General features: G+C 43.1%; 1 pseudogene; it reads left to right on the top strand.

Annotated features, from left to right (window-relative positions):
* The first annotated feature begins 8,691 nt into the window (after positions 1-8,691).
* On the top strand, positions 8,692-10,304 carry LOC147020572 (uncharacterized; annotated as a pseudogene).
* The last annotated feature ends 1,611 nt before the right edge of the window (positions 10,305-11,915 follow it).

The raw sequence follows: 11,915 nt of genomic DNA, 5'->3' as shown, positions 1-11,915 counted from the left end.
AAATCTATTTCAGTGAGAGCCATATAATATATTTTAAGACTGAATTCAACTAAATGTGAGTATAATAAGCCTCTGAATTTATTCTTTTAAATAATGTTGTTATAATACTCACCATTAATGGGACTTCTGGTACTGCATGGATTTGCTGATGGCTTTGTAGTCTGGTTGGTACTTGGTGAGTTTAAGCTTCATGCAAGCGTTGAGGCTTTCATCCGTTGGACGTGATCGTAGGTTGGACTTGATGTTTTTCAGATGTGAGAATGACTGCTCACATGCATACGTAGATCCAAACAAGGTCAATACAGCAATACTCACACGCTGCAGTGTGTGGTATGTGACAGGAAGCGCGTTCCAAGTTTTGATAATCAGCTCGTCTTCGGGTTGAAGTTTTTTTCATTTCTGTCCACATGTGCTTGCTCGCCAACTCTGCTTTCTGTCGTGCGATTCTTTCCAAATCTTCATTCAGTGACTTGAACTTATTCACCCACATGTCTGAGGCCTTCAGGTCAGCCACTTCTGCTTCAAAATCTCTGACGGAGACACCAGGAATGTAACTCAGGTCGGCTGTGTTCAGTGAACACTCGTTTGGATGGGTGATGAACTTAAAAAGACGAGTGTGCTCACGAAATTCTCCAAAGCGTGCTTTGAATGACTGTAGGAGACTGGATGTGAAGCCAGCTAACTGGTGGAGATCAAAGTTTTGAGTGGGCTCACTTGCTGTGCATGCATCTTTAAATTGTCTCAGTTTTTCAAAATGTAGTAAACGACCTGTTTCAAGATCCATGATAAAGAGCTCCAGCTTGTTTTCAAAAGCAAACACGGCTTGTTGAAGGGATAACACTGTATTTCCAATGCCTTGCATTTTCACGTTGAGCTGGTTCAGATGTTCAGTCATATCCACGAGATAGTAAAACTTGAGGAGCCACTCAGTTTCGGCTAGATCAGGATGCTCAATCCCTTTCATTTCAAGGAAAGTCCGGATTTCGTTCAGGCAAGCCGCAAAACGGCTAAGCACCTTCCCTCTTGACAACCAACGCACATTGCTGTGCAAAAGCAGACCGTGATAGTTATTTCCAACTTCATCCAGCAGTGTTTTAAACTGGCGACCATTTAAGGCTCGGGCAACAATAAAGTTGATCACACGAATGACCAGCGACATCACTTCGCCAAGCTGCCCATCACACATCTGAGCACAAAGTGCCTCCTGGTGTAGAATGCAATGGAAACTTAGGATGGGTCTATTTTCATGTTCACGGAGAAGCGCCACAAATCCTTTGTTTTTCCCCACCATACACGGAGCACCATCAGTACACACCGAGATAAGTTTATCCATTCGTAGATTTTTTCTTGAGCGAACTCCATGAAAGACTTGAATAAATACTCACCTCTTGTGGACCCTTTTATTGGCAGAACAGCAAGACTTTCTTCGCGCAGTGTATCACCAGCAGCATATCTTGCAATCACACTGAACTGCGACAAATGGCTTACGTCTGTTGACTCATCCAAAGCCAGGGAAAAGAACGGCGCTGTATTTATGTCCTCCACTTGGTTTGCCATCATGATGGTACGATCATGAACAGTTCTTGCCGACAGAGGCATGTCTTGTATCCGTTTGATTATCTTGTCTTTGTTCGGAAGATCATCAAAAAGTTCATTGGCGACATCCAGCATGAACGTTTTTGCATACTCGCCATCTGTGAATGGTTTTCCGTTCCTCACTATTGCTAAAGATCCAGCAAAGCTGGCGGAATTATCGTCACCTTGCCGGGTCCATACACGGAGTTGCTGCTGGCTGGCTTGCACCCTGCTCAGTAGCTCTTGGCACGCTTTCTTTCTGCTGTCTCCCACAGGGTATTTTGATGCAAAGGTAGCATGGCGCGTGTCGAAGTGCCGCTTTATATTCGACCGTTTCATCGATGCAATTTTGTCATTGCAAATTCGACACACCACAGAACCTGCTCTCTCCACAAAGGCGAATTCTTCGGCCCATTCGTCCTGAAATGTACGATACTCCTCATCTTTTTTTCTTTTCGCCATCTTCTTCGTCGAAGGGTTAGCTTTGAGCAAATGAGAGAGAGGGAGATGTTGACCCAAGTGAGTCTGGCTGGCCTGCGCACGGGCTGACATACTCGAGAGGTGCGGCGCGGCCGGCCGACTCTGGGATGCTGTCGCCTCAGCGGTGGCGCGTGATTGGTCGAGATGAATTCCGTGACGCGTCTCGGCGGCGGCACGTCATTGGAGGAAACGAAATCACGAGTCGCCTCAGCGGTGGCGCGTGATTGGTCGAGATGAATTCCGTGACGTGTCTCGGCGGCGGCACGTCATTGGAGGAACCGAAATCACGAGTCGCGTCGGCAGCATGACTGGACGAAATAAAAACCGCTTCAGACAATTCGGAGGTTTTTTTTTCTTCTCTCCTTCTGCCAAGTTCAGCCCTGCACGTCAATGAAGCACGACACCATTCAAACTATAGGTAAAGCTTCTGCGAGAAATATTGGACTTTCCAAGTTTCAAACTCCAATTTTATCTGCGAGCCAGATGCAATCATCAAAAGAGCCACACCTGGCTCGCGAGCCACACGTTCCCGACCCCCTGATTTAGACCATTCTGCCGCATTCGCTGCTACGATGTGGTCGTACCTTGTTATGCTCTTGAGTTTTTTCAAAGAATTTCAAGAAAATATGTTTCCGGTACACCTGCAAGTGCGTCCTGGAGTGTGTGCAATAAGGAAGTCTTATCAGGTAAATGGGAAACGGAGAGAAGCACCATCGCTGATGGATAGAGGGTAAAGGGTTAAAGATCCCATTGATTGGTATGAAAAGGAAGTTTTCGGAAGGGAGCAGATTGTGATATTAAATAAATAATAACAGTTTGATTACGGTGTGAACAAATGTACTCTTAAATCTTGTTTCAAGGAAACCAAGTTACATCGTTCGATCCGTTTGCTGGGCCTGTGGTCAGAACGTCAGGTTTCAACTTCAGTTTGAAACGATCCCATTTAAGGATCATTATGATGGATATTGATTCCTGTTTTCATTGAAATAACATTAATTTATTAAACTTGTTATATCCGTGTCCACAGATCTTTGGGGAAGGTTCTCTTTTCGGCCCAATGGACGTTAGAGACCTCGTGTCGCTATGGGGGAGGTTTGAAAATGCTGTCGGGATCATCTCCATGGTGATATTTATCATCAACTTGCTTTGGGCGATATATTTATGGAGGAACAAACGGCTCCGGTAAAGCTCTTCACAAGTCTTCATTTTATGATTGATCTTCCAATTAAGAACAGCAAACGATGATCCCGATGGACCTCTCAACTGATGAATATGTTGTTATTGGAGTTTATCTATCTGGTGGTACTCTGATACATTTTCACGATGCAGAGAAATGTTCTCTCAAACGAAGTTCTGGTGATTATTGTGTGTTCACAGAAAGGACAAGAATGTGGATGGAGAAGATGAGGCTGATGGGGAGGATAAGGATGTGGAGATGATGATGACGACGATGACGAATGTGACTGTGACAGTGGAGACAACGAATATGATAGTGAGGATGGAGACAACGAATGTGATTGTAAGGATGGAGACAATGAATGTGATTGTGAGGTTGGAGACGACGAATGTGATTGTGATGATGATGACGGATGTGATTGTGATGATGATGATGACGGATGTGATTGTGAGGATGGAGACGGCGAATGTGATTGTTCCAATGACGATTCTCATTGAGGACAAGGAATACCAGGTTCGCAAGAGAGAAGGATGAGAGGCTCTATTTTGTGTTGCCTAACTTCCAGGAGATTGATTTCATTTTAGTGATAGTTTTTCCAAGTCGTTTTCGATTAGATAAGGTTACTAGCACAGTTTACCCAACCTCCGGGTGGGTAGAGTTTGCACATCACCTGCTTAAAAGAGTAGTCTGTGTTGTAAAAAGACTTTTGATGTTTGTGTGGTGTGTGTTTAAAGGGTTCTAAAGGGGTCAAAACAGTTCAATTGGTGTTAAGGTCGTATGGGCTCGAAAAAAAAAGCGATCAAAATTTGTCTATGGGGTCTCAACAGGTCTAAAGGATCTGTGGGTATAAATGTCTGAGGGGTCAAATGATCGACGGGAGTTTAAAAGCTCATACGGGGTCTCAAGGTCTTAAGGGTCAACAGTGTGGAAATGAACAACAGCAACAACAGAAGCAGCACGGTGTTGAGGGGCTGCAGGAAAAGCAGAACCCTCATTGTGATCACAGGCTGCAACAGCAACAGAAACAACATGTTACTGAGAAGCTGCAACAGCAACAACAGAAACAGCACGGTGTTAAGGGGTCGTACCACATGCAGGACCTTCAACAGGTAAGCACTCTTCAATACTTTGCAGCAGTTGGGGTGAACACACTGGGGGTGAACACACTGGGGGTGAACACACTGGGGGTGAACACACTGGAGGTGAACACACTGGGTGCAAACTCAGCAAACCCCAAGATAGTGTTGTGAAGCTGAAATAAGTTTTGCCACTTGTTCTTTTATAGACATTGCTGTTAATACTTCCTTCTTTGAAGAAGAATGTTCTTAATTGTGAAGATAATTGTAATTAATATTTTGGTGTGAAGGTTAGTGATTGACATGGTCATCGCCACGCAGGATAAATCACAAGTTTAACTCCCCTCGATTGGATCCTTCATCTTTTCGTCGTTACCTGTTCCATCAGTGCATTCCCTTCTGTGCCCTTTCTTGAACAAGTTATCAAACTGATGAAGATATCAGTGTGTTTAATGTTTTATATTTTTATTGTTTTTTTTCCAAAGGCCCCTCAGAAGAGGTGCTCATTAACTCTCCTCCACCCACTCGAATGAAACCATCCCACCGGTTGGAATGTAAGTTGCCAAGATTCTTGCTTTACATTAAAAATTATTTCAAACTTTGTATAAACTACATGTTCTTCACCCCAATCGTGTCCCATTCTGTCTGTGTCTCAGAAGAGTTGGGAACAAACGAATGTTTTGCTGCACTCACAGCCAGACAAGCACCAAACAGATCATCCAATTGGTGAAAGTCTGCCATGAGTGTTAATGGAACTGTATACAAGTTCAAGGTGTGTACAAATGGATAATCATTAAAATTAATTAAATCGATGAACGTTGGAAATTAAATCGATGCAATCAAATTAATTAATGAAATCGAAGAATGTTGGTAGTTTAATTGAAGCAGGTCGGATGTCACGTGACAATTTTCCAGCTTCTTCAGTTCTTCCTCACTTCATCATCTGCCGTGACCAAGGCGAGTGGATTCTCGCCGAAACGTCGCATTTACCAACGAGTAATAAGTCCAGCTTTTTTCAATTATAAACTTTTACTGTCTTAAAATTGTTTGAAAAACTTCAATCAAAACCCAGTGGGTCTTTGTGGTGAAGAAAATCAAGATGTGAAATTGAAGGCAAAAGAAGAGGAAAATTGAACTGAGATGCAGAAAGCAATGGAGAGAGTAGTGTTTCCAGGATTGTCTCGGAAGCCATGATGATGATGAAGATGATGATGGCGTTGATATTGAGTGGTTTTCACTTCCTTTTGCTGATACGTGTGCAGAGACCCACAAAACGAGTTCCACCTTGATGACCCACAAAACGAGTTCTGCCTTGATGACCCAAAAATTCTGGAAAATCAGGAAGACTTTTGCCTTGATGGCTCAAAATATGAGACCTACCTTGGAGACTCAAAAAGTGGTTTCTGTCTTGGAGACCTTTGAAGTTCTCAACCTACCTATCCTTGTCGTTCTTGGTTGGATAGTGCTTGATGAGTGGTAAATGCAGGTGATTAATAATGAATGAAATTACATAGTATTTAATTCGATATTAGACATGTAATGTATTTATTTATTTATTCTTTTTCAGCAATATCAAGAAAGTGCTGGGAAGACCTGAGATTTCTTGAGACAAATTTACAATATATCTCCTCCTTTCCACTTCTTCAAACTTGAAATAACTTAAACTTCATTCTCAAGACAGAACGAGAAGAAAAAAAGACAGAAAACTTTGTTGAGTTGAAAGACTGTATTGATCTTGTACTGTTATTGAACTGCTAAAAAAAAGAAAAAAAAATAATAAACTGTTTAAAAAATAATGATTCTTTAAGTTGTTTTTTTATAAATCAGTGTGAAAATGAAAAATCATCTTGGGATTAGACTTGGGTTTGGGGTGTGAGGTTCGGGTTGGGTTTGGGTTTGAGGTTTGAGGATAGGGTTGGGTTTGGGTTTGGGGTGTGAGGATAGGGTTGGGTTTGGGTTTGGGGTGTGAAGGTCAGGGTTGTCTTTGGGTTTGGTGTGTTCGGGTTTGGGTTTCAATGTAAGGTTAGGGTTGGGTTTCCTTTTCTTATTTTATTGTGAATTTTGTCTTTTGTCATTCCTGTGAATAATATGAAGCTAAAATCTCTTCTCCTTTAAAACATATCGACAGAGGTTTGCAAAAGTATTTACCCAATATTTACACATTGAGAAGAATTACAAATTATGCAGAAACAATTGTTCCAAATGAACTTTTTTATTCATAACTGAAAGGATCAAACGAAATACTGTTATAGCTGAAGGAGGTTACATGTCAGGAATACCTGCAAAAAACATGTACAAATCAAAATTCACTGGTTGAAAAAGTGTTCAACCCCTTCGGTCAGCACTTGGTGGAAGCAACTTTTACAGCAATGACTGCGATGAGTGATTTTTGGGTTGGTCTCTACCAGCTTTGTACAGTGAGATTGTGACATATTTGGCCATTCTTCAAGTGAAAATTGTTAATTGATGAACACTGACCCCCATCTCAGACAAAGATCCTTGCCGATCGTTCAAAGTCATTGTTGGATTTACAGTGACATCCCAAGCCAGGTTCCTGCTCTCCCGACTGCTGAATTTGGATGGGCGACCTGATGTGGGTAGAGTCAGGGTAGTATGATATGTCTTTCACTTCTTAATGATCGATTTCACCGTCCTCAAAGGGATAATGCGTGACTTTGAAATGTTCTTATAACCCTTTCCTGAACAGTGCTTCTCCACCACTTTCTGTCTGATTTCTTTGGAAAGTTCCTTGGTCATCATGTTTGCCCTGTTGGTAGACAAAGTGAGTTGCACCTTAAAACTCCTGAGGTAAGTTAGGGAGATTCAGTGACCTGAAATATAAATCCTCTTAAAATTTCAAGTCAATCGGATGAAAATTGAGGATTTTAGAACTCTCACCGAAGTTGTTGACCTTTGGCCTGTGTTGACCTTTTGACCTCAAAAACAATAGGCTTCTTCCTTATGACAAACTCGACCATGTGGTGAAGTTTCGTGAAGATCGTTTAAAATTGTGACCTCTCGGCAATAAACAGATAGACAAACAGACAGACAAGCCACAAGGCGGCGATGGGTCGCCACGCCTACGCAGCAACGTGTCCTGTCATTGGTTTGGTAAATAAATGGCCGTAACTTGGGAACCATTTGTCCAATTAATATCAAACCTTAAAAAAGGCACATACTCAAGTCACCAGCAATATACCTGTCAAGTTTCAGTTAGATTGGACCAGTGGTTGTCGAGAAACAGCGGTCACACACAGACAGACACACAGAGATTGCTGGAATTATAGATAGATAAATTATGATTGGTACGTTTCAACATGCCACACTGCGTTCTCGGGTCACAATCTGAAACCAGTCAGTGCAACTGTTTTCTGCACATCCTCAATTGTTGAGCCAATGCTGTCCGAACGCAAAATCACAATTTTTTGGGGAAGCATCTTGGTTTGATGCCTGCTGTTGGCTTAATGTGGCAGGTTGGGGATCCTCGGGTCCTGAGTTCAAATTCTGCTTGGCTGTTGAATTAATACCACGTGGGTTTGACTCAGCTTGTCATCATTGTGAGGTTGGCAAAATGAGTACTCGCTTGCTGGGATGATTGAGCAATTTGAGTATCCTTTGTCAGAGTGGTGACCTGTCCAGGATTGTGCCCAATAGCCCAGGAGACTGCTTTGGCAGCCATGATGCTCTTTCCAAAGTATGGTCCCAATGGATGGATCTTGCTTTGGTTTTCACGTGCAAACTGGTTGTAAACGACCTGTAACTTGACTGTCACAACTCATGTCAGTGGAATGAGCTGCTTTATATATTACCAGCAGACAGCCCAGCACTTTGTGCAGAAGTAATTTGGAGTTCTGCGATGTGATGATTTGTAATATACTGCCTACCACTGGGTGGTCCAAAAGGATACACATTTACATTGAGAGAATTGGGGTCTTCCTCCCACCCTGAACCCCCTCCCTTGTTGGTTTGAAAATGTTTTCTTCCATCTCCATTTGCCAAGAGGATTCCAACGGTCTGAAATATGATTGGGTAACTACTGGTGGGGCCGATTCTATTGATAGACAGACAGACAATACAACTTTATATTCAAGATCCACAAATAAGCCATCCGTATTTATGCAGCATCGCTATAACACAGCAATCTCGAACCTCCGTCGATTTCCGAGTTGGTCTATGTGGAACTCGTGAACTCAGCAACGTGCACAGTTGAGTTTATTACCTCTGCCACCGAAGATGGATGGGGGTTATATTTTCACCTCTGTCTGTCTACTTGAGAACAAGATATCTTAAAAAGTTGCGGACAGATTCAAAAAAAATTTGGGATTTCCCGAATTTTGGTGAAGATCTGGATTGGGAACTGAGTACCCTCGTCCCTCTGTACAAGGGGAAAGGTGACCCTCTGGACTGTGGCTCCTATAGAGCAATAAAGTTATTGGAGCATGGAATGAAGGTATTGGATAGGGTGTTGGAGAAGAGGATAAGGAAGAAGGTAAAGATTGACGAAATGCAGTTTGGATTTATGCCAGGAAGAGGAACGACAGATGCAATTTTTATTGTAAGGCAGTTGCAGGAGAAGTACATGGAGAAGAGGAAGAAGTTGTTTTTTGGGTTTGTTGATCTGGAGAAAGCATTTGATAGGGTCCCACGCGAAGTAATGGCATGGGCATGGAGGAAGTTAGGAGTGGAGGAATGGTTGATCAGAGTAGTGATGGCCATGTATGAGAGAGCACGCACAGCTGTAAGGACGAAGGATGGGAACAGTGGTGAGTTTGAGGTGAGGGTAGGAGTGCACCAGGGGTCGGTACTAAGTCCACTTCTATTTGTAGTTGTGATGGAGGTGCTGGCTCGGAGGGTAAAGGAGGGTTTACCGTGGGAGCTGCTGTATGCAGACGATCTGGTGTTGATTGCAGAGAGTATGGATGGACTGAAGGAGAAGATGAACAAGTGGAAGGAATGTATGGAGGCAAAAGGTTTGAAGGTGAATATCGGAAAGACGAAGGTGATGGCAAGTGGTGAAGCATGTGGTGAGGTGGAAAGGACTGGGAAGTGGCCGTGTGCTGTGTGCAGGAAGGGTGTCGGAGTGAACTCCATTCAGTGTACAATGTGTGCTGAATGGGTTCATCGAAAATGTAGTGGGGTGAGAGGGTCATTAACCAGTGTGGCAGCTACATTCAAGTGTAAGGTGTGCATCGAGGGAGCAGCAGATGAAGGAATTGTTGAGTTGGATCTTGGAGATGGTGTGAAGCTGGAAGGGGTGAAAACATTTTGCTATCTCGGAGACATGCTGAATGGAGAAGGTGGATCAGACTCTTCGACGGTTGCTAGAGTGAGATGTGCATGGAAGAAGTTTGGGGAACTGAGTGGCGTGCTGACAAAGAGGGGAGTGTCGTTGAAGCTGAAGGGAAAGGTGTATGCCACATGTGTGAGGAGTACGATGGTTTGTGGGAGTGAGACATGGGTACTGAACATGGAGCAGCAGCAAAGGCTGGAAAGGGTGGAAATGCAAATGGTTCAGTGGATGTGCAGAGTATCGTTGTGAGAAAGGAAGACAAATGATGACTTGCAGAATATGATGGGAATAGAGCCTGTGATGGAGGTTGTGAAGAGAAACAGGCTGAGATTGTTGGGTCATGTGTTGAGGAAGGATGAAAGTGACTGGGTGAGAGGAGTGTTGGAAATGAGTGCAGCCGGAAGTCGAGGAAGGGGAAGACCGAGAAACACTTGGCCAAATGTGGTGGAAGAGGAAATGTGGGCAAGGGGATTAAGAAGGGGAGATGCAGAAAAGAGGGTAAAGTGGAGAAGATTGTCATGGGGCCCGCAAGGCTAACCCCTGCTTTAGTGGGGAAAATGGCCTTTAAATGCTTGTGTGTTTGTGTGTGTGTGTGTGTGTGTGTGTGTGTGTGTGTGTGTGTGTGTGTGTGTGTGTGTGTGTGTGTGTGTGTGTGTGTGTGTGTGTGTGTGTGTGTGTGTGTGTGTGTGTGTGTGTGTGTGTGTGTGTGTGAGATCAGAATTTTTTAGTGATTCTTCACCATTGAGTGATGGGGATAAAATGATATACAACACGATATCTCAAAAAGTTATGGACTTATTCGGACGAAACTGGGTGGATGAGTTGGTTCGGTGACAAGAACACGCCGATGAAATTTTAGTTCAGGTCTGAACCCAGATCCGTGTGCTCTCCTGAGTGCCCAAGTTGTTAATGACACCATACAAGCTCAATTGGATGGCATAGCAATCGTATGCCCAATTGATCAGGTGCTCGCTAACATTTGTCTGTTTGCACGAGAAGTGCGCCTTCTATGATTTAACCACTAATGTCATAACTTGGTGTGTATTTTCAATAAGTGTATGAGATACATTTGTAAGATAAAAAAATATTATATTCTGCTGATGCGTACATGGACATCCTGGCATATCCTGACACATTCCAGCTTGCGCTCGAATTCACCTTTGAGATGGAGCAATTGAAAGCACTCCCTTTTCTCGACATACTAGTTGAGAAATCAGATTATTATTGACTACCATATGTCACAAGATTACCTTCACTGGGCAGTATACACGGTGGGACTCATTGAGTCTCACACACATTATAAGATTGCTCTCATCACCGACCTTGTGGATAGAGCCTTGGCCACCTGCTCACCGTGCGACCTCACTGCGGAAATTGAACACAGCAAAACCATTCTGCGTGATAATGGCTTCCCTGAGCTGTCAATATTACTCCATGCACGCAAAGCAAAAAGCGGGGTTAATCAATTGGTGCATGTCTCTGTCTGTCTGTCTGTCTGTCTGTCTGGCTTATCAGTTTATGACAAAGGAAGAACTTATTTAAATTGCACGTTATAATTTTGAACACAAATTGGAACACGAATATAAAGATAAGTCTAGTTTCACTGTACTTTGTCTCTGAATTTGTCCCAATCGTACATGTGCAGAGAGGAGTGAGATTGTTTTTTTTTCCTGCCTGACAGTCAAACAACATTGAAAAATCATTCCAGAGGAAACTTTCTGTTTTTAAGGCCATTATGAAGGATATAAACAACAGCCACAAATAACTCATGAAATGTGTTGGAATGCTGTCATAGACACTGGTACAATGGTGGTAAAACCGCAATTATTTATTGATTTATTTATTTGCCTTTGAACTTTTATTCAAATTTAATCATATATTTGAACACTGTACAATACAAATCACCTTCCTTGTATACCTTGTCAAGGCTCGTGTGAGAGCGAACACACAACGCACAGCAAGGGGGCATGAGACAAGAGGGGGGGTAGTGGGAGGGACAAAACAGTGAGGAACAGAGACATTAGGAGATCTGTGGAAGGGAGAGGGATGGGGCGGGGAACATGGGGAATACAAGATGGACATTACAGGGACCATCAGGAAGGAAAGCAGGGACTTTGAAGGAGGTGGGATTGGGGTGGATTAACTGGGGTCGAAAACATTGAAGATTTGGATGTGGGATGATAAGAGGTGGTGGTGAACAGCTGTTTTGAAGGCCACGAGGGAAGAATTGGAATGAATAGAGTGAGAAAATTTATTCTAAAGGTGGAAAAAAGAGGAAGGAAAGAGTGAATGTGAGCAGTGATTCGTGATTTTGGTA

Source organism: Eptatretus burgeri, chromosome 9 (assembly GCF_056783735.1).
Source record: "Eptatretus burgeri isolate ZD-2024b chromosome 9, Ebu_testis_v1, whole genome shotgun sequence".
Classification (NCBI taxonomy): domain Eukaryota; kingdom Metazoa; phylum Chordata; class Myxini; order Myxiniformes; family Myxinidae; genus Eptatretus; species Eptatretus burgeri.
Note: the sequence above shows the minus strand (reverse complement) of the source record. Positions and strands in the feature narration are given on the sequence as shown.